Source organism: Dipodomys merriami, unplaced genomic scaffold (genome assembly GCF_024711535.1).
Source record: "Dipodomys merriami isolate MVZ:Mamm:240054 unplaced genomic scaffold, mDipMer1.0.p SCAF_12, whole genome shotgun sequence".
NCBI lineage: Eukaryota > Metazoa > Chordata > Mammalia > Rodentia > Heteromyidae > Dipodomys > Dipodomys merriami.
The window spans coordinates 29,561,101-29,587,749 of NW_027202493.1; positions in this window are offsets into that span (position 1 = coordinate 29,561,101).

Sequence of the window (26,649 nt, forward strand, 5' to 3'; positions counted from 1 at the left end):
CTCCCTTCCACTTCAAACTTCCATCTCTGTCAGGATTAGGTAACAGAGTAGTTACTGGATCGTGATTTTGGCTTCATGTCTGATGCAAAAGAAGAAACAAACCACTTTGTTTCCCACAGTTGTCAAAATCCACCTCGCTTTACTTGCTTATCCTAGGTACACAGTGACCCGCAAAGGAACAGGACCTGGGATGATGATTAAAAGCTGACATTATAGAACAAAGTTTATTCTTCCAATAGGTAGTCACTGTAAACTCATGAAAAGAGGCACAGGAGTGTGCTTTTTAGTTTGAGAGGAGGATTATGTATCTACCTGTACTTACATATCCACACAGGATGTTTTCTGCCTACTTTTTTTTCTATTCTGGGTCATCATGCATGTTTGTGTTCAAATCTGCAGTTTATGGGTTGGTCTTCTGTTTTACTTCACTTCCTACCCAAATCAGTCATCTATCAAAATACCGTGATAAGAAACACAAACTAGAATCTCTAAGGTCATTTTGAGTGGATGTTTTATCATTTCAAGGGTGATTTGAGCTTGTACTAATGTTAGTATGTTCAAAAGATAATATGACCCTCTGGGGAGAAGGCGGAGGGCCACGCCTGCTTTACAGTTGTAAATCTGCATTTTTATGTTCAAGTGTATCCTTGTATGTGAAGTTGGGAAGCAGAACTTTGTTGAAGGATGAATATGGTGGTTACCATGATAACTGAATCAAATAAAATCTTGGTTTCAATAAAAGGCATGAGGTTTGGAAATTACTATCATTTCTGCTGTTAATAATAATCATTCCAAGGAATGATTCCTTGGAATTGACATTGAGAATGGAACTTTGCAGTTTGAGATAACGGAATTCATCCTCGTTCAGCAATATTATTCATTAATAGCAGCGAGATTTATATATAGTGGCTTAAACACTGTGTTAAGACAAGAAAAAGAAAAAGATAAAATTAGAAATTAATTTAGATGTTTTATTAAACCTAATATGTTAATATTATTTTAATAATAAAAAGTTACTATACTATGTACTTAAAAAATTAATTTCTCTAAATCTAATGTTTATTCAATCTGCATAAGAGATCTCAATTTGAACTATCAGTATTTCAAGGGCTCACTAACCACATATGAATGAATGGTAGCTACCATATTACACAATACATCCCTACAGTGGTGCTGAAATCATGATTCTGGTATGCTAATTTGGAAGAAAATTGGCATTTTTTTTCTCTAATTTATCCCTACAGTTTAGTCCTTGAATAGCAACATCACAAAGACATTCACAACAGAATTCCTTTTTTTAAAAAAATCAGATGATCTAATTCATTCAGATTTTTAATGTTTTTTTTTTTTTTCTGTCGATTATGGGGCTTGAACCAGAGGTCCTTCAGCTCTTCAGCTTACAGCAAGCTCTCTACCACTTAAGCCACAGCACCACTTTCAGTTTTCTGAGTGGTTTATTGGAGATAAGGGTCTCATGGAGTTTCCTGCCCGGGCTGGCTTTGAACCTCAATCCTCAGATCTCAGCCTCAGGAGTAGCTAGGATTACAGGTGTGAGCCACCAACATCTGGCCATTGTTGCTTTTGAAAAAGGATTTTACTATGTTGCCTAGACTAAACTAGAATCCTCCTGTCTCAGTCTCCTGAGTACTGGGATTATAAGTATGCTGCCAGGCTCAGTTCATTTAGATTTTTAATCAGATTAAATTCTCCTATTTCTTCTTGAATCTTTAAGTTTCTCTCAGGGATACATTTGCATCCTACAAAATATTTTGAATGCCTGTAGGCATCACAGTAGCCTAAGTAATATCACTAATTTCAGACCAAGAAGCATTTTTCACACTGTCATTCCTTTTTTTTTCTTTTTTATCTTTTTTTTTCTTTTTGTTGGGTGTGGGTCTTGAACTCTGGGCCTAGGCATGTCTCTGAGCTCTTTAACTCAAGGCAAATGCTCCACCACTTGAGCCACAGCGCCACTTCTGGTTTTCTGGTGGTTAATTGAAGATAAGAGTCTCACAGATGAACCTTCTCTGGCTGGCATTGAACCACAATCCCCAGATCTCAGCCTCCTGAATAGCTAAGATTACAGTCATGAGCCACCAGTGCCTGGTTTATAATACCATTTTAAATCATCTTTTCTGGGCCTGGGACTTGAACTCAGGGCCTGGGCTCTGTCCCTGAGCTTCTCTGTACTCAAGGTTAGAACTCTACCACGTAAGCTACAGTGCCACTTCCGGCTTTTTCTGTTTATGTGGCACTGAGGAATCCAACCCAGGGCTTCATGCAGGCTAGGCAAGTACTCTAACACTAAACCACATTCCCAGCCCCTAAATCATCTTTCTAAGCAAAACCGATTGATGTTTATGCCTGTACTGATCTCATTATTTACACAAATTTAAATTTAAATTTGATGATACTTAAAAATATGTATTTCAATGAGTTGACATTATGTTGAAAATCAATATAGACACCCTAGAGGAACTCATAAAATAATGTATTACTTCTTGGAATAATATAAAAGATTTTGGCCCAGCATCTGTGGCTCATGCCTGTAATTCTCACTACTTACAAGGCTAAGATCTGAGGATCATGGTTCAAACCAGTCCTACCACTTGAGCCACAACTCCACTGAGTTTTTATTGGAGGAAAGAATCTCATGGACTTTCCTTCCCTGGGCTAGCTTCAAACCACAATCCTTAGATCTCAGCCTCCTAGGTAGGTAGGATGACAAGCGTAAACCACTGGCCCTTAAGTGAGTTTTAACCACTCTCAGCTTCAGTTTTCCCGCATGTAAAAATTAGATTGAAAGAAGTATCTATCTTGAGTACAGAGAAGACTGAAAAAGATAACTCAACTCTTCAGACATCTGGCAGGACAGCAAATATTCACTAAATCTTTGTTATTATCACTTCAAACTTCAGTGAGCTAATCAACTTTTTCAAAATACCTTCTGGTAAGCATAAGACTCAAATCAACATTGCACATCTGTGTACTGAGCACTGACAACGTTAGCAGTATCACAGTCATACATACTCTTATGATGCTGACATAGCCGTGTTAGCCAAGTTTCCTAGATATACAACACAAGGAAAAATTAGCTGTGATAATAATACTTTTTGTTTTGAGGGAATGCAATCCAGAAAGTCAAGTATGAAAGAAAATGTATGCAAGATCAAATATAAAGGAGCACATTATTGGGCTGGTTAGGTTCATGATGAGCTTATGATTTTTCTTTTTTCCCATTTTTTAATATATATATTTTTATTTAAAGATATTGTACAGAGAGGTTACAGTTACTTGAGTAAGGTAATGCGTCTATTTCCTATGGAACATTGCTACCCTCTCCTTTGTTTTTCCCCTACCATCCCTTCCTTCCTCACCTCCCCAAATTCTCCCTCCCCTTACCCAAAGTTGTAAAGTTTGTTTTCAACATAGTGTCTTGTACATCATTATTTCAGCATTTTGTTATTTCCCTACCCCTCCTCAGATTAGAAAAATGTATTTACAAGATCTCTTCTGTACACATTAAGGGAGCTGTGGGGTCTTATAGTCCTTTTTTGAGTAGAGGAAGAGAGTAAATGTTATCTGTCATTCTTCCAACTGTTTAAAGTTGGCCTGCAGGGTCCTAACAGATTTTTTTCCTTCTTTCCTTCCTTCCTTCCTTCCTTCCTTCCTTCCTTCCTTCCTTCCTTCCTTCCTTCCTTCCTTCCTTCCTCCCTCCCTCCATCTCTCTCTCTTTCTCTTTCCTTCTGTCCTTCCTTTCTCTCTTTCCGTCTCTCTCTTTCTCTCTCTTTCTCTCTCTCTCTCTCTCTCTCTCTCTCTCTCTCTCTCTCTCTCTCTCTCTCTCTCTCTCTCTCTCCTTCCTTTCTTCCTTCCCTCTTTCTTTCTTGCCAGTCCAGGGGCTTGACCTCAGGGCCTGGCACTGCCCCTGAGCTTATTTTTTTTGCTCAAAGTTAGCACTCTACCACTTAAGCCACAGTTGCACTTCTGGCTTTTTCTTTTTATGTGGTACTGAGGAATCGAACCCAGGTCTTCATGAATGCTAGGCAACCACTCTAACACTAAGCCACATTCCCAGCCCCCTCTTTTTTTGTAAAGGAGTGAAGCCACAAGAACAGAGTGAAAAGCACACATTGAAGTGGGTGAGCACATGCTTATAGGGGTATGCTGATAAACAATGTGAGAAAATTGGGAGCCACGATTACAGCAATCTTCTGCACCTATATAAAACTGAGCACTTCCTGCTGGAAAGTAACAGCAAGTGTGTGGATGTAGAAGGGTGAGGAAGCTGACTCTGATATATACACATGCTAAAGGAGATGAAGACTTAGGGGAAATGGTATGAGAATACCTAAACCAACCTGTTACAAATTAGCTCTGTTTAGGATATGCTGAGTATCTCTGAATATCTAAAGCATTTCTGATGTCCTCTCTATGAGCAACTCCTATTAGATGCCAACACATCTACTGCTGTAATTGACCTCCAATGGAATGAGCAAAACAAAAGATAATTATTAGTATAAACCAAAACAAACAGTTAAAATAAGCTATGACAGTACAGGAAAGAAATAGGCTATACACAGAACCTTATCAATGATCATGTTCAGAAGATATGCACAAGTATCTTTAGGCCTTTGTGCAAGTTAGTATCTGACATACATTTTACAATTCTTTTTATTGTTAGTATGAAGATGTACAGAGGGATTACAGTTTACCGAAGTCAGGTAAAGAGTACATTTCTTTGTGGACAATGTTACTCCGTCCCTCCCTCTCCACCAGTTTTTCCCTCCCTTCCCCACCCACAAGTTGTATAATTCATTTTCAACATAATGTCTAGTGAGTATCACTGCTGCATTTGTGACATCCATTCGCTGAGATGCCACAACTCCTAGATGTGAAGCAGATCTACTTTGGGGATATTTCATATTACAGAGAAATGATGACTTCATCTCAAAGACAATGTAAAATAACGTTAAGAATTTTAAAGGTATATTTTAATTTAATTTGAATGGAGAGAGAAAAGAATGAAAAATATAGTGGCTTTTAAAATATGGTTAGCCCACAAAAATGCTGCAAAACGTCCAGCCAAAAGCTTCCCCAAAGGTGTATAAGTGGCCACTATAATGACATACCATCAGGTTTGCGAACTAGAATGAATTAACAAGCAAATGATAGAGTAGATACTCTGAACACTTCTTTGCTATGTAGAGAAAAGTTACACAAAATGTACAAGATACAGGAGAGAGCAAAATGAGTTCATAAAAAATTGGAGTATAGAAACCACAAAAAGTAATCTCAGCGTTGTAACCCATTCACATGGTATATGCGTCTGTTTGTGTGTGCCGTATTCAGGATGTGCTTCTGTGTTATTTCCTTAATTTAGGTGAAGAAGTGTGAAAGTGAGGAGTAGCAGTTTGGATTGAAAAAAATGGACACAGCCAAGCCTTGCAAATTAAATTACGTTGTTTTCAGGTTGACCTGGAAGGAATGAAGACACTTTGCCATGATAAAGGTAGACAGTATGGGAAGAGTGAGATGGTGAGAAGAACACTTGCAGGAACTACAGCTCATCTTAACACCAGTGCCAGAACTCAAATTGGATGAAGAGGTCCTCACATCGCTAGTGTTCCTGGGACAAGTAAATCTTCCCAATAAATTGTAACTTTATCGATGGCACAAGATAGTGACAGCACTGAAAAACAGGAAGAGTAAAGGTGGAACTCCAAATATAGAGTCACTGATCAGTAGGTTCAAGTATACAAACAGAAGGTTTCAAAGCTCACTTTATTATAATCTATTTAAAACATTAAAATACAAGGCCTCATGCTGGTGGCTCCTGCCTGTTATCCTAGCTACTCAAAGGGACTGAGATCTGAGGATCAGAGTTCAAAGCCAGTCAGGGCAAGAAAGTCTGCAGGAGTCTTATATCCAATTAACTACCAAAAAATTGGAAGTGGAGTAATGGCTCAAGGTGGTAGGGCACTGAGCAAAAGAGCTCAGTGACAGTGCCCAGATCCTGAGTTCAAGCCCCACAACTGACTCCATATACACACAAAAATAACACTATAGGAAATACCATTATCAAACAATAAATTAATGATTATGTGAAATTATTAGTGAATGGAGAAATATATCCAAAGAAATATTGTAGAAGATAGCACAGAGAGACTGACAGACAAAAACCAGCAAACAACAACAACCAACAACCCAGGAATTACCAAAAGATATAGTACAAAGCCTACCATAGATATCCCCAGAAGAACAGGAAGAGATGGAACAGCAGTTAAAGTTACATTCAAAGGTTCCCAAACTGACTGAATAAATCAAATCACAACTCAAAAAGCCAGCTGAAGCACAAACAGAAAAAGAGAAAAATAAACACCTATTCACATTAAATTGATATTAAAAGCCACAATGAAATACATTTCAAAGAGAAAATCTCAAAGGCAATTAAAAGAGGAAAGAAACAGATTGCTTTCAAAGGAGCAATGATTAGACTGACAGCTGCCTCCTCAACAGAAATAAAAGAAAAGAAACAGAAACCAAGACCACAAATCCAAACCTCAAACAAAACGCTAACAACAAAAAACACAAAGTAACATTAAAAATATTTAAATAGAATAATAAGTTATATTTATATGTATTATAAAATACCTTCTAAAAATGAAGGCAAAGTTAAGATATATCCAGACAAACAAAATGCTGAGAAAATTTATCTCATTTTACAAAAGGAAAACAAAACATAAAGTAAAATACGCTTTTGGACTCAGAAAAATACTATTCTGGTATGAATATGATTTTCACCTCTAATACCTATGTTGAAATGTGATTGTCCTATACTGGTTTTGGGAAGTAGAGCCTTTAAAAGATGATTATGTTAGTAAGAAATAAGAATGCTTTCCTTAAGGGAATAGTTTAGTTCTCTCAGTAGTGGCTTCTTACTCTCACTAGACTAGATTTCTTACTGAGTGAGCAGATGGTTAATTAATGACTTTATGGAAAAATTGGACAGACTCAGTGCAGTGAATAGAGTGGTATATTCATGAGAAAATTCAAGACAAGTCTGATTTTCCTTTTTAAGAGAACGTTGGTGTTCTTGTGAGGACAATTCTCCATTTGTTTCTCATTTTTTGTGAACAAAATACTTGCTTTTTCTAGACTATTTTTAAAGAACGTTTGTATAACTACCATTCTTGGAAGACAGAAATAACGTCTTGGAGCTAAGAGAAAGCATGAGTTTTTTCCCCAATATAAAGAAGATAATGTCTCCCTCTGGTGGAAAAGGCAGGCAGATCTACTGTCTATTGGGTTTCCCAAGCTCGGTGTTCAATGCCACACACAAGATATCATACGGCTTCATCACCCTGTAGACATTCAGCCTTGGATACACAGCTCAGTCAGCTGCTTTGACTACTGTTTGAAATCTTTTGACTGACCCAGGAATATGGCATTTCCCATCAGCATCCATGGAAGCTGATTTCAGGTTAATTTGTCAGCTTCTGTACAGGATGACTTCTTAGACCTTTTGGGTCTCTACCAAAATTCCTGTTTTGTGTTTTTTTCTCAGGATGCATTGGGATTGACCATATCATATATCTTATTTGTTAATCTTCAATCATCTCTCTGCTGTAGAAAGGTATTCATTTGTTGCTATGGATCCAGTGCCCGAACAGCAATGTGTTTATGTGTTTTGTTTTGTTTTTTATTAAACAAAATGAATTTACCATAATGCATCTTCACATACAAATACTGTTACCAGCCTTAACTAATTACACAAAGTGGTGTCACTGTAATAGTTATGTAATAATTCATACTATCTATTGAACCTACCTGTATAACTCGTAACCCCTCTCCTTTCTTTAAAACAATTTTCATACATATATGTAATATACTTGAATCATATTTACTCTCATCAGCTTTTCCTTTTCTCCTTCTCTTTCTGCTGTTTTCTCCCCTATCAGTTTCCCTTTTAAAATCATTTATCATCAGCATCATCAAATTTCAGTTTCGATTCTTCATATGAGCAAAAACATGTGATATTTGTCTTTCTGAGCTTATCTTGCTCAATGTGAAGACCTCAAGTTTTGTATCACGTAATGCCTCTCTCCTCTCCACTCAAATGGGTTATGATCCAGCCTCAGGATAAGTGTTGTTGATAACCTTAATGTGTAGACAGAATGACATATATCGACACAAACAGATGATATAGATTCAGTTAGACACACCAGACTGAACCTGCAACATTCTCTATTTTAGAAGAAGGAATTCGCTGATTACTCGAAGAAATTACTTTTCTGTGCTTTTATATCCCTGAAGTTATTTTGTGTCTGTTATCATTCCCTTTCCAACATAACTTTCCTACGTTCAAATAAAGAACTATTTGCTTCTTATTTTCAGACCATCCCCAGTTTCTCTCAGCCTTCTTACTGCCTCAGCCTACTTTTTCACTGTGTGTTATTTATCATGGAGGTCTACGTGAGATGCTCATCCTTTCTCACTATTGACTTCATGGAAAAAAATTTTCTATCAAATTTCTTTTTTTATTACCACAGTAATAAAACATTGAAATGACAACATTAAAATAATCTACAAATTTGGAAGCAAATGAAATTATGTGTAGTTGCGTAAATAGTGGGAGGGAAAGGATGGTAGGGGAAAAACAAAGGAGGAGGCAACAGTGCTTGATAAGAAATGTACTCATTACCTTGCGCATGGAACTGTAACCCCTCTGTATGGTGTTTTCACAATAAAAAAAACATTAAAAAAAGAAATTATTTGCTGATGTAGATTATTTAGGACAATGGCCATCATAACATGACATTGCTAGCAAAAATGTCAGTACTCGTTTTTTATAATCTACCTTTCTTCCGTAAATGGAGTTTCCACGTAAGTCTCTATCAAAGCTAGAACCAAGTCACCATTAAAAATTTTTGAGTGTTTTGAAACAAGTTTTTTCTCCACTTCTTTTATCTTCATGGTGGTATCCAACTTGTTGGAAATACTGAAAAGCCCGCTTTCATGCCTTCGCTGCATTTGCTGACATCTAGTATGTTTCTCATTCCATGAGACAAAAATTAAAGTCTTAAGCAAATTTCCTTTGGAATCTCACAAATCCTCCTTTTTTGGAGATTTTCACTTTTTCTCACCATCTGAAAATCAAGAAAATCTCTAACGTGCTATGTCCTCCAATGGTCTAACTCCTTCCAGTGACTTCTGGAAATAATTAACTTTGTACTTCAGAGATGAAAGCTTAGTTAAATATGCGAGGGACCAAGCAGATGTGGCAAAACAGGCCATTCTGTGCATTGTGCGGCTGATGATGAGCATGCGTAGGACAGCATCTAGAGGCGGAGGAAGGACGGTTGGCTAGAAGAAGAAACTAGGTCTTACTATAATATGATCTTATTGCAAAATACGTATCTGGATGCAAACAATATAAATCTATCTTTGAAAGTGTATTTCATTGACATGTATGTAACAGAGGCAAAGTAGAAAACAGACCACGAGTATTTTAGAAGATCTTTTGTTAATATCTTTAATTATATGGAAAGCAATTATTTAATAAGAGAGGTTCTGTTTTCTAACGTATTTATAAGATGACTTCTTTGTTGCTTTGTATGTCCCCCCCCCACAGTAAAACCCCTGTTTTCACTTCACAATATTTGATATTGGTATAATTTGTGAGGGGAAGGGAAAAATCGTTTAAATAGGGATACAGGTGGATTCATTGCAACAATGAGATGTACAAATCGTTATGTCGAAAAAATGAACTTTACAACTTTGGCAAGTGGGGGGGGCTCAGAGATGGGAAGGGATGGTAAAGGGAAACAAAGGAGGAGGCAACAATGCTGGATAAGAAATGTACTCATTACCTTGCCCATGTAACTATAACCCCTCTGTATGGTATTTTCACAATTAGAAAAAAGAGAGAGATTTTGTGCCATTAATGTAATGAAGAGTAGTATGCAATGACATTGTACACAATTACTTCTTGCTATCAGACTATGCTGTTGTTGCTTTTTCCATTTGGGCCTATGATATGGCATTTCTTTTCTTTTCTTTTTTACTTATTTATTTTTGAGATAGGATCTCACTATGTTACTGTAGCTGGCCTCAATCATGAGATCTTCCTCTCTCAGACTCCTAAATTCTGAGATTATAAGCATGTACTACAGTGCTGACCTCATGATATGGCATTTCTATATGTTTTATTCTTTTCAAGGAAGATTTTTAAATTTTTTTTGATGAATTCTGTAACTTTGGATAAAAATTCATATCTAGATAGTATACTTAAATAATTTCATGCATATTGTATTATAAAATAAATCTTTCTTTTTAGTTTATTGTCATTTATGTAAGTGATCAGCATGTATTTCTCGTCTGGCTAAGGTAAAGAGGTAATTGTCAATGTACTCAAAACAGTTACACTAAGAGCAACCTCTTCTTTGTCATTATTGTCAAAGCTATTAATGTCCAATAATGCACAACAATAATACTGTGGTTTTGAAATTTTAAAGTTTTGGAAATATTAGAGCATCAACTTTTAGCTACTTTCCTTTTTACATACCTAGATGAGAACTAAGCAAGTCTTTCAATGGAACTTTCTTGGGTTAGCAAGTTATATCTGTTCTGGAATATTTCTTAGCACTGAGACATTTAATGTATGTTACACATAAACATTACATTTTTGGCAAATCTTTTTATGCTTTACTATGAAGAATATTCATGTCAACTTGTTTCTTTAGCTTCTGGGTTGTCAGCAGCTTAGAATATATCTTTCTGGAATCCTAAAATGTCTCTGTCATCCCTTATTTCAAAGATGAGAAAACATATTTATAGGCGTATCAATTAATCAAAATAAACTTTCCTTGACATATTTCTCATTGGCTTGAGGCACAAAGCCAGCTTCAGTTCATAGAAATTGTAAGCTTGGAAATATTATTTCTTCTTTGAATTTTGTTCTGTCATAAATTTGAATATTTTTGCAAACATTGCAAAGTTTTTATATAATAAAAATGAAGTGATCTTTTTTCCCTGGTAGATATACTGAAATGATGTCATAAAACATTGTGTGTGTGTGTGTGTGTGTGTGTGTGTGTGTGTGTGTGTGTTGCCACTGAAATTTTGTGTTTCAGGCTAGCACTCTACCACGTGAGTCACAGCTGTACTTGTATCTTTTCTGTGAGTTAATTAGGGATTAGATTGGCACAGACTTTCCTGCTCAGGCTGGCTTTGAAATGCATTCCTCAGATCTCAGCCTTCAGAGTAGCTAGGGTTACAGGTATGAACCACCCGAGCGTGGCTAAAAACAGTTGTTTTTTTTTTTAAAGTTTTAAAAAAATTATTTATTTTTATTTTATTTATTATTTTTTGGGTCCAGTTGTGGGGCCTGAACTCTGGGCCTGGGTGCTGTCCCTCAGCTCTTCAGCTCAAGGCTGAGCCACAGTGCCACTCTGGCTTTTTTCTTTTTGCTTATGTGGTGCTGAGGAATTGAACCCCAGGGCCTCAGGCATGCAAAGCAAGCGCTCTACCACTGAGCCACCTTCCCAGCCCCAAATTATTTTATATTTATGTTCTTGTATAAATAGGTTTCAATTTCAACACATCAGGTAGTAAATACAATGCATCTTGATCAATGTTTCCTTTTGAAATATGTTTTAAATGGACAATATCAGGAATACAAGTTGATATAACATTGCTATATTTACTTTTCTCCATGAAAATACAAATTTCTAATACCATTTAGAGCTAAAGTAAGAATATATATACACACATATATATGCACATATATAATGGATGCATATACTGGAGTTTAAACTTGGACTAGGAGCTTACTAGTTAGGTACTCTACTGTAAGCCAAGCCTTCAGCCCTAAATTTGTCATGTTATATTACTGGCAATTACTATGGTTGTCAGTAAATAGGAGATAGATATGTAATAATGTTAAGAATGTTAATATTATGAAATTTCTTCATTGAAATAACCAGTTAAACAAGTACAAATTTCTTTATGGCACCAAATTTTAATCATAAGAAAACATAATTTTATTGATATCTTACAATGAATAATAGTCTAAAAATTTGATAATAAATATTAAAAATAATAGTCATTAAAAAATTGAAACATATTGCTGGGCACCAGTGGTTCATGACTGTAATCCTAGCTACTCAAAAAGTCAAGATCTGAGGATAGAGGTTCGAAACTAGCCTGGACAGGAAAAGTCCTCAAGATTCTTACTGGCAGTTAAGTGTCAAAGATGCCAGAAATGGAGGTGTGGCTCAAGTGGTAGAGTTGCTAGCTTGAGTAAAAATGCTCAGAGACAGCGCCCAGGCCCTGAGTTCAAAGCCCAGGACTGGCACCCTCCTCCCCAAAAAAAGTTAAAAAAAATTGAAACATGTAATGTTAGTGACATGACTGAAAAAAATCACATATATGGCATGTCACCAATACACATAAAGATTAACATATTTAGAAAATTATGATGAAAATATGATTCATCCATTAATCCTGACATGAACAAAAAGTGTATAATGGAGTTACTTTATTCTTTATTGTTTAACTGAAAACCATTTTGGTTTTGAGTTACATACACAAGGGAGAAATGAGAATGGGAGGTGTTAACGTTCTTGGCATAGTTTTACTACCTTCCAGGTTGCACACGGTTCATGTGTGTACTACCATGCCTAAAACTCTAGCTGTTAGATGTGCTCCAAGCTCATCTGCCCGATATCTTTAGTGGTGACATTGAAAACTTAACTATGAGGATTTTAAAGTCTTGTCCTGAGTTTTACTGTTGTGCCAACTGAAAATATTTTAGGTGCATCTGGAAGATGTAGAGAAGGTTCATCCACTTGATTTATGACATAGCCCTACAAGAGGAGTGTCTGGAACAAAAACTTTAAGGCCCCTGTAAAGTCCTTGAATTCATAAACATCTTACAAAATCCCATTCCCATACCCAGCAAATGAATTTAAACAAGAACCTGAGCAGAGTAAAAGCAGTTATTGACTAGCTTGTGTTGAAATACTCTGAACTGGAGGATAGCATGAAATTGTGATTTACTATCAGTATTTTCTTTTTTTATTATTTTTTATTTTTATTTATTTATTTATTTATTTTGTTCCAGTTGTGGGGCCTGAACTCTGGGCCTGGGCGCTGTCCCTCAGCTCTTCAGCTCAAGGCTAGCGCTCTACCACTTAAGCCACAGTGCCACTTCCGGCTTTTTTCTTTTTGCTTATGTGGTGCTGAGGAATTGAACCCAGGGCCTTAGGCATGCAAGGCAAGCGCTCTACCACTGAGCCACCTTCCCAGCCCCACTATCAGTATTTTCTTATGCAAACTCTGGTTTGAATTTTCCTTTTTTAAGCCAAAATAGACAAATACTTAAGTTTACAAAACAAAATTCTTGGGAAATGAAATCCTATGCTCCTAATAATTCTCAGGTCAATTCCACAGGTTTTTTTCTTTATCTTTTAATTTTTATTATTATCTTTAAGTAGGTGTAGAAAGTAACAAAACAGTATATAAATGCAATATATCTCGATCAATATCACTGCTTTCAGCGTTCTTAGCCAATCCGCCCCTAGTTTCTCCTTCCCTCACTCTCTTCATTTTGTAGGATTTTCCCTTCTTCTTCTCATTTATCGACCCCTTTCCCCTTGACCCTACCCCACCCTCTTTCAGTACAAACTTCCTGGTGTTTTATTTTGCTGAACTGCGATTTTTGCCTTTTTACAGAATTGTACTAACTGAGATCTCCTTTGAATCTATTGCATTTCAGTTTATACACTTGTATATGCTTGTATACTACTCCATGTATTTACTTACATGTTTGTAAGCGAAATCTACTTTTCACATACAAAATGAAACATGGATCCTTTGTTTCTCTGGGTTTGACTTATTTCACTTAACATAGAGTTTTAATTACAATGATTTTTGTGTTTTCTGAAGGCACCTTCTGTATGGAGAAAACTGCTATTGCTATCAGATGCCTGTGACTTATCTGAGTATCAGCAGGTGTCATCTAAAACAGATTTGTGAAAGTTAGGACTCAGTCTGTGGTTGAGGATGCTGATATGGTCATCTGAGAGTATCCGTAAAACTTGGGCCTGGGAAACCAGGAGTGTAAAAAGAAAATCATCTGAAAGCTGAGAATAAGGAAAGATATCCACAGTTATAGAATCTGATCTAAATCCTACCTTTGGTTTGAAACAAGGGAATGGTAGGAGCTAATTTGACCTGGTGGGAGCTAATCTGACCAATTTCTAAGATGATCTGATTGATCATCAACATCATTTCCTGTGTGTCTCTTCCTTTTACATTCAGTTCCCGAGTCTGTTCTCTATCCTAAATGTGTACATATACCTGCATAGTGTTTTGGTTTCCTATAGGATTAGTCAGAAATTTTACTTCCTCAGTTGATCTATCTTAAAACCTTGAAGTCGACTATACTGGGCTGAGAAGCTGGAGAAAGGTTGATGTGCCTTTAATGACTCCTGTGCTTTGCTACCTTGAGTAAGGTACCTATTCTCTCTGAGCCTAAATTCCTCATCAGGAAATTGGGGATAATGCTAATACTTCTGCCTCATGAAGGGGATTAAACCCATAAAGCATATAGAGAGAACACTTAATTTAGTACAGTATGTAACACAGAGCAGCTAGTCAACAATGATGCATTGTCTTTCTTTATCTCATCCTCAAGGTGAAGAACTCTTCCACTGTTCAAATACCATTTATCACATTCTTGTCCCTCTCCTACGGGTATTTTATTTTAAATACATAATTTTATTGATATCATTAAGGGGCTGTACAGAGGGGTTACAATTTCCTAAATCAAGCAATGAATGCAAAGTCACCTCTTAGAGGTGATTTCTGGGAATGAAGATCACTTATTCTGACAGCATGCTGCCCATTACCTTGGATCATTTCCTCCTTTATTTTGATAAACAGCCCTCATTTGAATTCAAATATCTGGGAATTCTGAGGACCTACTGGGAGATGTATCCATACAGAAAACCTTGGTTATTGTGTAAAGTTAAGAAGAGAACAAAGAAAAGAAGAGAAAAAACATGAAACTAAAAAGCCTGGCACAAGGGGAAGGAGGTGTTAAGGGTTGCGGGTTAGTGGGTTAGCTGCTGTAACAAATTGTCATGGGCTGAGGAACTTAAGCAATATAAATTTATTGTCTCAAAGTTCTGGATGCTACAGGATCAAGTTCAAAGATTGTAGATGGTTAACAATTTTTAGTGCCTTTACTTGGTCTATCTGTGTCCCAATCTGCTTTTAGGAGGGCATTCGTCATATTGGATTAGGGCCCATTTCACTGAACTTAATTATGTCTTTAAAAATCCTATCTCTACCTACAATCATATTCTAATGTACTAGATGTTAGTATTTCAACATAGGAATTTTGGAGGAATGGAATTCAGCCCATAATTTGGGACATAAAATTGATGAAGGGAGAGAGAACTTTAGAAAAGGCAAAATCTATTAGCCAAAGGCTAGTCAAACAAAACCTGAAGTTGTCCCAGCCAGAGAAATCCAAGTTCAGCAGGCAAAATGAGTGAAAAGTTTGAGACCTTCAAGAAATTGTCCATGAATCACATCTACAAAACCTATTTTAAACTTCTTTCTTACCTCTCAACTTCCTACATAGAATGTAGTTTCTCTCCATTTTTCTTTTCCTTCCATTATGACCTCTCCAAAACCCCTCTCCAACCAATGAAAATTCACTAATACTGCAGTTGCTATAATATAATATCATAGATGCTAATTGTGATACTTTCCTTTTTACTTTCGTTTTTTTCTCCCCTTCCTCCCTGATCATATTGACCTCCTTTCAGCATTTCCAGGGTGACAGTGTACCATCTTAATCCCAATTCTCTCTTGATTAACATAACGGAAGAGTCTAGGATCCCAGTATGCAAAGTATGTAGAGAAAAGCATGAATCTGAAAATCATCAGTCTTTTCTCTCCTACTGTAAGAGACAGAGCAGATGTCACTAGATGTTATTGATAAACAACTGTCTCAATAACTGTTTGTGTTTGTACTTAATGCTGCCTTGGTTGATAAATCTTTTCTTGGGAGAGTCTGTCTCTGGCTATAATCAAACTTATAACTGCTGTGAAAGCCATTTTCATGTTCAAAGAAAACACAGCTGTACTTGCTCCTCATTTCACTTCTTCCAAGAAGAACATCTTAACATTAAATGAAAACAATTTAAAGACAAAAAAGAGTGCTTGGAGTTCAAACTATTGCTTTCTTTGAAAGTTTTTATTAATGTACCAATTTTTATTAATCTTTTTTTCCTTTGCTCTTGGCTTCTCCCCCAAACCAAAAAAGAAGTCACTTAATTTCTATATTTTCATCCATATCTAAAGAAGTTTACGTTTGGGGACATATGACTGAATTGTGTATGCCTGACATTTTATGTTGACACATCTATATATTCATGGAGAATATTTTCTGCTAAACTTTGTGTGTGGTGATTGCATTCTTTTTTTTTATTGTGAAAATACGGTACAGAGGGGTTACAATTACATGGGCAAGATAATGAGTACATTTCTTTTTTTTCCCTGATGGTCTTTATTCTTATTTATCTGCTAATTACTGGAAATTATAGTCAACACATAAAAATTGAGCAACTCTATGGCTATAATTAAGGTATAAAGATAATGTCAAATATATGTCAGGCTAACAATGCATCACATTTATATTCAGTCATTATTATGCTACAAGTTCTTTTAGCTTCAGTTATGCAATTATTTAATTTGTTCTTTTTGTAGTAATACTCAGAAGAGTCCATCACAATGATTGGTTAATTGAGAAAATCTTAAACATATTTACAAGAGAGCAAAAGACTCATTATTCTATAGAATTATATTTATCGATTTATTGTCTCTTTCCTTTCAGTTGCTCTCTCTAGAAGAATTTTTTTTCTTTTTTTTTGCCAGTCATGGGGCTTGAACTCTGGGCCTGGGTAAAGTTATTCAGCTCTTCAGCTCAAGGAGAACACTCTACCACTTGAGTCATAGCGCCACTTCCGGTTTTTTTTTTCTGGTGGTTTATTGGCGATAAGAGTCTCACGGACTTTCCTGCCAGAACTGGCTTTGAACCACGACCTTCATGTACAGTATGTTCACAAAAAATAAAAATTAAAAAAAATAATTTATAGCCTGGCACTAGTGGCTCACGCCTTTAATCCTGGCTACTCAGAAAGTTGAGATCTAACGAGTACATTTCTTACCAAGCATTGTTGCCTCCTCCTTTGTTTCCCCTTCCTATCCATTCCCATCCTCCCCCCCCCCCATATCTCTACCCCACCCCACCCCACCCCACCCTCCTGGCCAAAGTTGTAAAGTTCGTTTTCAACATTGTTGCAATGGGTCCACCTGTATCCCTATTTAAACGATTTGTTTTTTCCCTTCCCCTCCACAAATTATACCAACATCAAATACAGTGAAAGCAGGGGTTATACCGTGGGGGAGGGACATACAAAGCAACAAAGAAATCATCTTGTACATATGTTAGAAACAATCGCATGAAAGAATACTTATTTTTGAATACTTACCTTGGGGTTCAAGTCATTGATTACATTCTTTACTTACTTTTTTTATTTCCTATAGAATCTTGGCCATTGGTAATTACTTTACTTACCTATGGTTCTGAAAACATACAGGACTAATACAAAGTGTAGTGCTTTTAACTAGTCATCTATAAGCTGTGTTTTAAAGTGAACACACTGGATATGGTAGCCTATCATTTTAGCACTTGGAAGACAGAAATAGTGAGTTCAAGGCTTGCCTACGGCACGCAGAAAGTTCGAACACAGCCTGAGATGCATAGTGCATCTGTTACAAAAAGCAAAACCAACAAACAGAAAAGAGTGAAAACAACATAATTTTTGGTCAGTTACATAGTTTCTCTCTCTCTCTCTCTCTCTCTCTCTCTCTCTCTCTCTCTCTCTCTCTCTCTCTCTCTCTCTCTCTCTCATCTCTCTCTTCCTCTCCCTCTCTCTCTCCCCCTCTCTCACCTTTTTTTGCTGGTCCTAGGGATTGAACTCTGTACCTGGGTTCTGTCCCTTAGGCTAACACTCTACCACTTGAGCCACAGCCCCACTTCCATCTTTTTCTGAGTAGTTTATTGGAACTAAGAGTCTCCCAGACTTTCATGCCAGGACTGGCTTCAAACCACGATCCTCATACTTTAGTCTCCTGAGTAGCTAGGATTACAGGCGTGAGTCACCGGCACCTGGCATATTGGGGTTTTTATGAAATTAAAATGCATTTTACTTGAGCTAGCATTTTATATATAATCAGAAAACGTATCTAGTAGCATTCTGTAAAGGAGCTTATTTTTACCTTATTATATAACATCAGTATTCTTTAGTTTGATCATATTTGGCACATTTTAATGGACAGATTTATTTACAAGTATAAGACCATTCACTGAAAGCTAACTTCTTAGCAACAATAGTTATGAAAAATGTAACCAGATAACATGTCAGGTTCTGATAATGTGCTAAATATTTTCATTGTAGAATTTTAGTCATAATGATGTTATTTATCTGAGCAATTTGTATGCTTCATCTTCTTTATAAAATTATGCATTCCTCCCAAATTATGAATGAAACTGTCAATGTTAATTTGTTTTTTTAAATTGTTATATATTTAAATTCAGTTATGTATTTTTCTTTGTAGAATAACTTATAAGGATAATAAATAATGAATATATTTTCAACAAGGTGGCGACAAAATGAGCAGAAAATGTAGTCACTTGAAAAAAATGTTAAGGTTTTTCTTTTCAGTATATAAAAAGAATATACCTCACTAAAGGCTATTGTTTTATTCAATTGTTAATTTTCTTTTATTCTTTGGACATATTTTAGTTTGTTTAAATTTTATATGTAAAAATTACATATATAAAATCACATATATATAAAAATTACATGAAGCAATATTCCCTTATATTTGCAGAAAAAAATAGAATTGTTTTTCATATAAAATGAAGCATGGTCTTCCTTTTTCTTCTTTTTAGAACTGGAGGGAGCCAGGCGCTGGTGGCTGATGCTTGTAATCTTAGCTACTAAGGAGGCTGAGATCTGAGGATCAAAGCCATCCCAGGCAGGAAAGTCCATGAGACTCTTATCTCTAATTAACCACCAGAAAACTCGAAGTGGCACTGTGGCTCAAGTGGTAGAGCACTTGCTTTGAGCTAAAGAGCTGAGGGACAGTGCCCAGGCCCAGAGTTTAAGCCCTACGACTGACAAGAAAAAAAAAAAAAAACTGGAGGGAACATCTTTTTAAAAAAAATTAGACCTTATATTTGACTAATTCACGCATTTTATAGACTAGAAATGAAAATCATCTTTTAAATTTCAGTACTGACTAGAGAAGAAACAGCCAGGTTATCCATTAGGCATCTTTAGAACTAGACTTGAATCCTTTCGGTTTGGAGAAAATTGGTTCCTAACCACATTACTTCCTTTATTCTTGAAAGGGTTGGAGAAGCCAGAAAAGGAAAACATATTCGAGTATCTGCTGAGGACTGACTGGAAGTGGTGGAGCACCTTTCTGCACTTGGCTTTGTGGTAGTGCTAAATATATCACGTGTGTTTTGAGAACAGTGTGTCCAAGATGCCCCGTGGATTTGAAACTTAACTGGATTGGTTCTCTCCGTCTTGTCCCAGTCGCAGGGCCCAACTTTCTTTAGTATCTGTCATATCTTTAGTATCTGTCATACCACTCTTCACAAAAGATTGTGCTCTGCTATTCTTTAATACTCATGTTTTTAGAATCCTTTACTTTCCTTTTTCTATTTTGAATTAAAGGTAATGATTAAAAAGAATGCTAATCAATAGATTCCTATGAGCTTATTCCTTTGTGCTTTCTCCTCATTTAAATAAAAAATGAAAAAAGCTAGGTATGAATATATTATTTGTCAAAGAGGTGTGACAAATGAAACTTTACCCTCTGAAAATGCCAAAGAATTGTGCTGATGCTCGAGCTCTTTTTCAGGTGCTGTGGTTCTTAATTTTGCTACTGATGTGGAAAGCAAACCATTCAGTTGACAGTAAGTAATTATGCCTATATACACACATATATTTAGCTTATGTATATGTGTGTGTGTATATGTGTGTATATGTGTTTATGTATACCTGAAACAGGTAAATTTTTAAGTGTGTGTGTTGCCCCAACTCATGTGGCCCAAATACAATGTTTAATATGTAGGTGCTTTTTATTATTTTAGAAACATCAAAACGTTTCCTGGAGTGAAATCCCTTTCCCTAATAAATCCAGCGAAATCATAGAGTCAGACTGCAGTTGTATATTGAAAGAGGATCAAAAGTCCTTTCTTATAAGAAGAACAAAAAGCCCCCCCCCAACCTTTTATATCCCTTTTAGAACTCCCCACACACACTTTGAATACTCTGCCTGACAGGGCTGATCCAACAACTCTCAATATTATAGGCTTCCAGTTAATTACTTAAAAACAGATAAACTCAGTGAAGGCCAATCAGCATGTAGGAATGTATGTGCGGCATGACTTAGTGCTAGGATTCTCAGGAGATAAAAGACATGGTGGGAAGACAAAGATAGTAATTGAGATTTTTCTTCCAACAGTCTTTTTTCCTTGCCCCTCTGACATTTTACAGTAAATGCACACTCCCTGGAAAGCTATGCTCATTGCATAGGTATTGGATCTAAAGGAGTCACTGAACACTATCAGAAATTAGAGCATTTCAATTTTAATAGACATTATCTTGGAATGTTATTTGTAGCATTGAAAAATGGCTCTGGAAAATTTCTCAACATTTCTTGTTGAGTATTGTTATCCTTTCCCTTGTTCTCCCACTATAATTTTTTCCATTTTTCAAAATATGTCAACAGCATCAGCGCTTGAACGTGTCCATATTCTGAGTTCTGCTAGGGAGGCCTTCTGTCCTCTCAAGGAAAGAAGAAACTGCTTTTGTTGTTCATTTCTGAGATAGGGTGTTGCTATATAATCCACACTGATCTCCAATTCATTATTTTCCTGGAATGCTGGGATTATAGACTTGTGCCACTATGCCTAGAGGCATCGTTTCAAAAATTGTATTTTATTGTTATTGTAAGGATGATGTACAGGGGGGCTTACAAGTAACATAAGTCAGGTAATAAGTACATTTCTTTCTGAACCACCCTTTCCCTTGCTCTCTCCCAGTTTTTCCCTCCTGTCCTCAACTACAGGTTTATAGTGTCTAGTGGGTATCACCGCTGTATTTGTTCACCCTTTGTTCCACCTTTTCTATGCCTCACCCCTTACTCTCCCAAAGACAAATAAAGATCCATAGCTGATACTAACCCATAGAGACTCTGGGAAACTTCATCTCTTGGGGAGACAGGTTTCTGGATGCTACTGTCTATAGACTTAGCACCTCAATTACATATTCTCTTGTTATCTGCTCTACCAGATGTGTATTTAGATTTCCTTGTTTGTTCCTGGGATGACTTGTGTAGCTGTTTACATTTTGATGTTTTGATTCTGCATTGTATGTCTTTTGTTCTCTTCAACACATAGAATGACCACTTTCTTTTGTAGACATCAAAAATAAATTTTCTGTATTTTCAATCGAAATAGTTTATACTTAAAAATACATCTTTTATTTACAGGTTATTATTTGCAAATGGAGTCTGTTTTTGTCTCTGAAAACAATTTTTCTCTCATTAAAACAAAACTTCTCTCTATTTTATCTATAAGTGCTAAACAAAAACAAATGAACAACAACAACAAAAACTCAACACCTCAACAATTACAGAATGCAGATCTAGTTCTTCTATTCAAAAAACATTCTTCAAAGCGATGAATATTCTAATATTTATGGCCATTTAGCTTATTCAAATTTTATTAATTTTATATCTGCATACTTCCATGAAAGTGTGCAAGCTGAGCCATCTTAAAGATTATATAGCATTTTATTTGTCCTACAATGTATAGGATGTGAGTATCCACATATATAATAGAAAGAAACCATAAGAGTAAATTAGTCTAGTCATAGTAGGATTGTGGTTCATGTGTTAAACTAGGAGTTTGAGGTAATTAAGTATTTGTTATTTTGAGAATTCTTACTTTTAAGGATATCTGTTTCCATGTATTTAAAATAGTATTCTATTAGTAGCATCTCTAGCAACCCGATCATTTTGTCTTCTTATAGCTTTCTCTTACTATCCTTCCAGGCTCCTGGGTGAGAACCTTACATTTACTTTCCTTCATGAGGAAAGGATGTCTAAGCAAAAGAAACAAGACAAAAATACTCAAATAAATATTTTACATGTTACCTTTCTTCGAAGGAGCAAGATGAAAAGGCAACATTGGTATAAAAGAACAAATTTAAGGTGAAATTATGGGGCGTAATATAAATCCTCATTAACGCCGAAACTTGAACAGAGTGCAAATAATTACCTTACCACGAAACTGTGGCATAGAGAATACAGCAAAAGAAAGACAGAGAAGAAAATATGGAAGAGTTGGCTGTAATGTCTCTGGGAAAGCAATTGCTAGTCACCATAAAAGGGTGTGTCTGATTGGGTTAGCTTGTCCAATCAAATTGGTCAGGGTATCGTGAGGATTCCACAAAGTCAGGAAGACACTCTTGTTACCATCTTCCTTGGAGCTGTATTTTGGATCAGCCAGTTCTTTGTCAGAATAATAGGGTAACTTCCATTTTTCTTATCTTTAGGTAATTGTACAAAGGAGTTGCCATTCAATAAAGCAGTTTATGAGTACAATGCATTTTGAGTAATATTACCCCTTTCAACATTCTTCCCCATTCTTCCCCCAATCCACCCCTTCCCTCAATTTTCTTTATTTTGTGGATATACATTAGTATAAAAAGTGCCTTTGTATTTAACTGTCATTCATAGAGTGAAACTATGAATGTGACTTTTAGTATTTCATGAGCTTTCTAGAACAGTTATAGTATCACTCAGAGTACCTTGCTATTATATTAATGTAAGTACATTTGATGAAATACTTTGCTATTAGAAAAAAAAAAGAAATGAAATAGGATTGGAAGAAGCATCTTGAATTTATTTTGAGCTAAGCTAAAGAGACAGGAGAAAATACTCAAGAAAATAGGAGATTTATTGTCCTGGCTTCAGGAAAGTTTCTTCCAACTTCCTATTGAAAGAATCTCAGCATTTTGAACATTTGCTCTGATCTGCAAAAAATTTGTTTTCTTAGATGAAAATCAAGGAGAAAGAAAGCCAAGAAATGTCTGCAAGCAAAGATTTTAAAAAATTCAAATAGGGCTGGGAAGGTGGCTCAGTGGTAGAGCGCTTGCCTTGCATGCATGAGGCCCTGGGTTTGATTCCTCAGCACCACATAAGCAGAAAAAAAAGCCGGAAGTGGTGCTGTGGCTCAAGTGGTAGAGCATTAGCCTTGAGCTGAAGAGCTGAGGGACAGCGCCCAGGCCCAGAGTTCAGGCCCATGACCAGAACCCCCCCAAAAAAATTTTAAATAAAATTTACATGCCCCCCCCTTATCCTGAAAGGGAGAAAATAAAGATAAAATTGAATAGAGAGAGTCAAGTCTTTATCATTGGCAAAAACAGAAGCCTTGAGAATACCTATATAATAGCAAAATATGGTTGAAAATGAATTAAGAGAAAAATGGTGTGTGTGGGGGGGATCTAGAAGAGTTATAGCAATGCCTGAAGAAAGGGAAGACTCAGATGCCATTAATTTTAATAAATGCTCAGGCTCTCCAGGTCAACTATAGCTATAAGAACTAAATGACACTAACAAAAACTCACAAAAAAGAAAGCTTACTATTGTTCGATTTTGTATATTGTCACTGGAGATCATTTCAAAGAAATGGTTTCCATGCTAACCTCTAGAAATGTCTTAGGTGAAGGGTTTCTTTCTTTCTTTTTTTGAATGGGAAAAGTCCTGTAGTTGAATATACACAAACCACTCTGACTAATGGTTCTTTAGCATTATGCCATTAATGTTGCCACTTCACAGAGATATAGTTCAGTAAGTGGCCCATTAACAACATAACATGGAGGAACAGCCTAATTCTACCCCCCACCCCCATCACTGATCCACTATTTGAGGTCCCTGGCGTTTGTACTGATAGAATGTCTGCGAAGCTCTTCAGCAAATAGCAACTCCAAACCAGTGCCAATTCCAACGCCCTATCATCCAACCCCAGCTTGCTGCAGACACTGTTTACACAGTGGTAATCAACAGAGTAAGTTTAGAATATCCTAGAATAAATTATGATAAATTTCCTGCTTCAGGAAGATAACATAATGGATCAGACACTGACTATCTCAAAGGAGAGTGAATTAATGAACGTCGTTTTCAGTGAGCAATTACGATGGAACTCCTTATAACATTTGAATTAGGATATTTTCAAGCAGATTTCTCTCTCTCTCTCTCTCTCTCTCTCTCTCTCTCTCTCTCTCTCTCTCTCTCTCTCTCTCTCTCTCCTCCCCCTCTCTATTCTTCTTCTTCTTTAATTTGGAGTTTATGTTGGAAGAATTAAAAATAACTGTGATCTTTTTAGGCCAGAATAAACTGTTTACAGCAAGAGTCTAGCTAGGTCTTTCCGGAAAGACAATGTTGTTTTTCCAGTGTTCTTCCTCCCACCAGACTGACCTAGTGATCTCCAGAAAGAATTCTGCAGAGTGTGCCAGATATGAAGTTCCTAGAGTCTTTTTTCCCTCTTTAGCTAGGGTGACTGGCTAATATCTTTACAAATCTATTGAAGCAATTTTTTGTGTGTGTCTTCTTCCATGGAATTTTATTCCCACATGCAAGCCTGAGCCATCTGTACAGAATTCATGATTCACCTTTGACTTCAAAAGTCTGCACTAGCTGTCTCCAGTGAGCGAGGTAGCTGCCTCACAGAGACCCAGCTCATTCCTACCTCCTTCTCAATTCCCTTCACTTAAGTTGAAACATTCCTTTTTCAGTCTACTGACTTTATCCATTTGATCAGAGATCGTGTTTCTCAAAACATACATTTTCTCCAGATGATTTTTCTACCTTAAAGATAGAGGTCATGGAATAATGCAGTTCTCATTTTCAGATCTTACTACCCTAAATCCTGGTTCTTAGAATGAAATGGAAAGGGATAAAGTCAGTATTAATTAGGCATAGTTGCTGTGGTAACACACATTCATCCAATTTGGAAATAATAGCTTTTTCTACTTCTTTGCATTTGTATGAGGTATTTGTTTCATGACTGGGGCAGAAATTTAAAGTCTTGGTTAAGCAATTTGGTTCTGGGCTCAGAAAGAGCTAGGTTCTTACCACAACCCAACCATTTAACTATCTTTCATGAGTTACTGAGTGATTTCATGATCTTGGTTGAGTCACGTGACACTTGTAGACTCTATCTGAAGAATGGAATTAATAGCAGTGACTGAGAAAATGCTAAAGTGTGAACTTGATGTTTAGGGAACACTCAGTAAGTGTCAAATGTAGGGACTAGAACTCTGGTTTTAATCCATGTTATATAACCACATCCTTGTTTTCCTCAAGGATTTCTTTCTTTCTTTCTTTCTTTTTTGGTCCGGTCATGGGGCCTGAACTCTGGGCCTGGGCGCTGTCCCTCAGCTCTTAAGCTCAAGGCTAGCGCTCTACCACTTGAGCCACAGCACCACTTCCGGCTTTTTTCTTTTTGCTTATGTGGTGCTGAGGAATCAAACCCAGGGCCTCAGGCATGCAAGGCAAGCGCTCTACCACTGAGCCACCTTCCCAGCCCCCTCCTCAGGGCTTACTATGCTGTTTCCAATCACTGTTAACTGGTTAGGAGAAAAATCTGGTATAAAGAAGAGGCAAAAATTATAAAACAAGGGTTCCCAATGTTCAAAGGTTTATAAACCATATAGAACTACACAAATATTATAATGCACAAATATTATAATAATAAGAATATATGTTCTAGTCATGGGCAGTAGTAATAGTCCATTTAAAATGTATATAATGAAAAAAATGTATACAATGAAGCATGGCACCAATGTGGCACCAATAGGAAAGCAGGTAATGACAGTATTAGAATGGATGTGGCAGAATAAACATGAACTTAGGCTAGCATATTACATTAGCTGGAAATGACAGCTGACTGACAAGGGCTCTGTAATGCTCTGATTCACCAGGACTGAGCCTAATACTCACTCTTGGAGAAGACTGTAGAATTCTCTTTACAAGAACTGCATAGACTGAGAATGGGAAAACAATGCTGTCCCAAGAAAACTCAGATACTTTTACTGAACAAAGGAGGAACGGAGTCTCCTTCCATTTTATGTGGGCCCCTCAGCACTTTCACAGCGAAACAATAGTATGGCTTAAGAGATTCTTCCTTATTCTGATAAATACTATGGTGCTCCATTCAAGTGTGATAAGTCCACTTGCCACATTAATGATATTCTATTTATGGAAAGGTTGATTATAATGAAAATTGGGGGTGAAAACAAATATGGTTCAGAAACTGAATAAACACATGAAAGAAATTAGTGCATTTTGAGTTGCTAATGAAGTACATAGGAACTTTCATCACATTTATTTAAAGAGGTAAATTCTGCTGGGTGGAAAATGGTCTTGCTACAATGGAAATGGATATGCTTTCTTTGACACATTCTGGCACCACAGAATACTCACTAA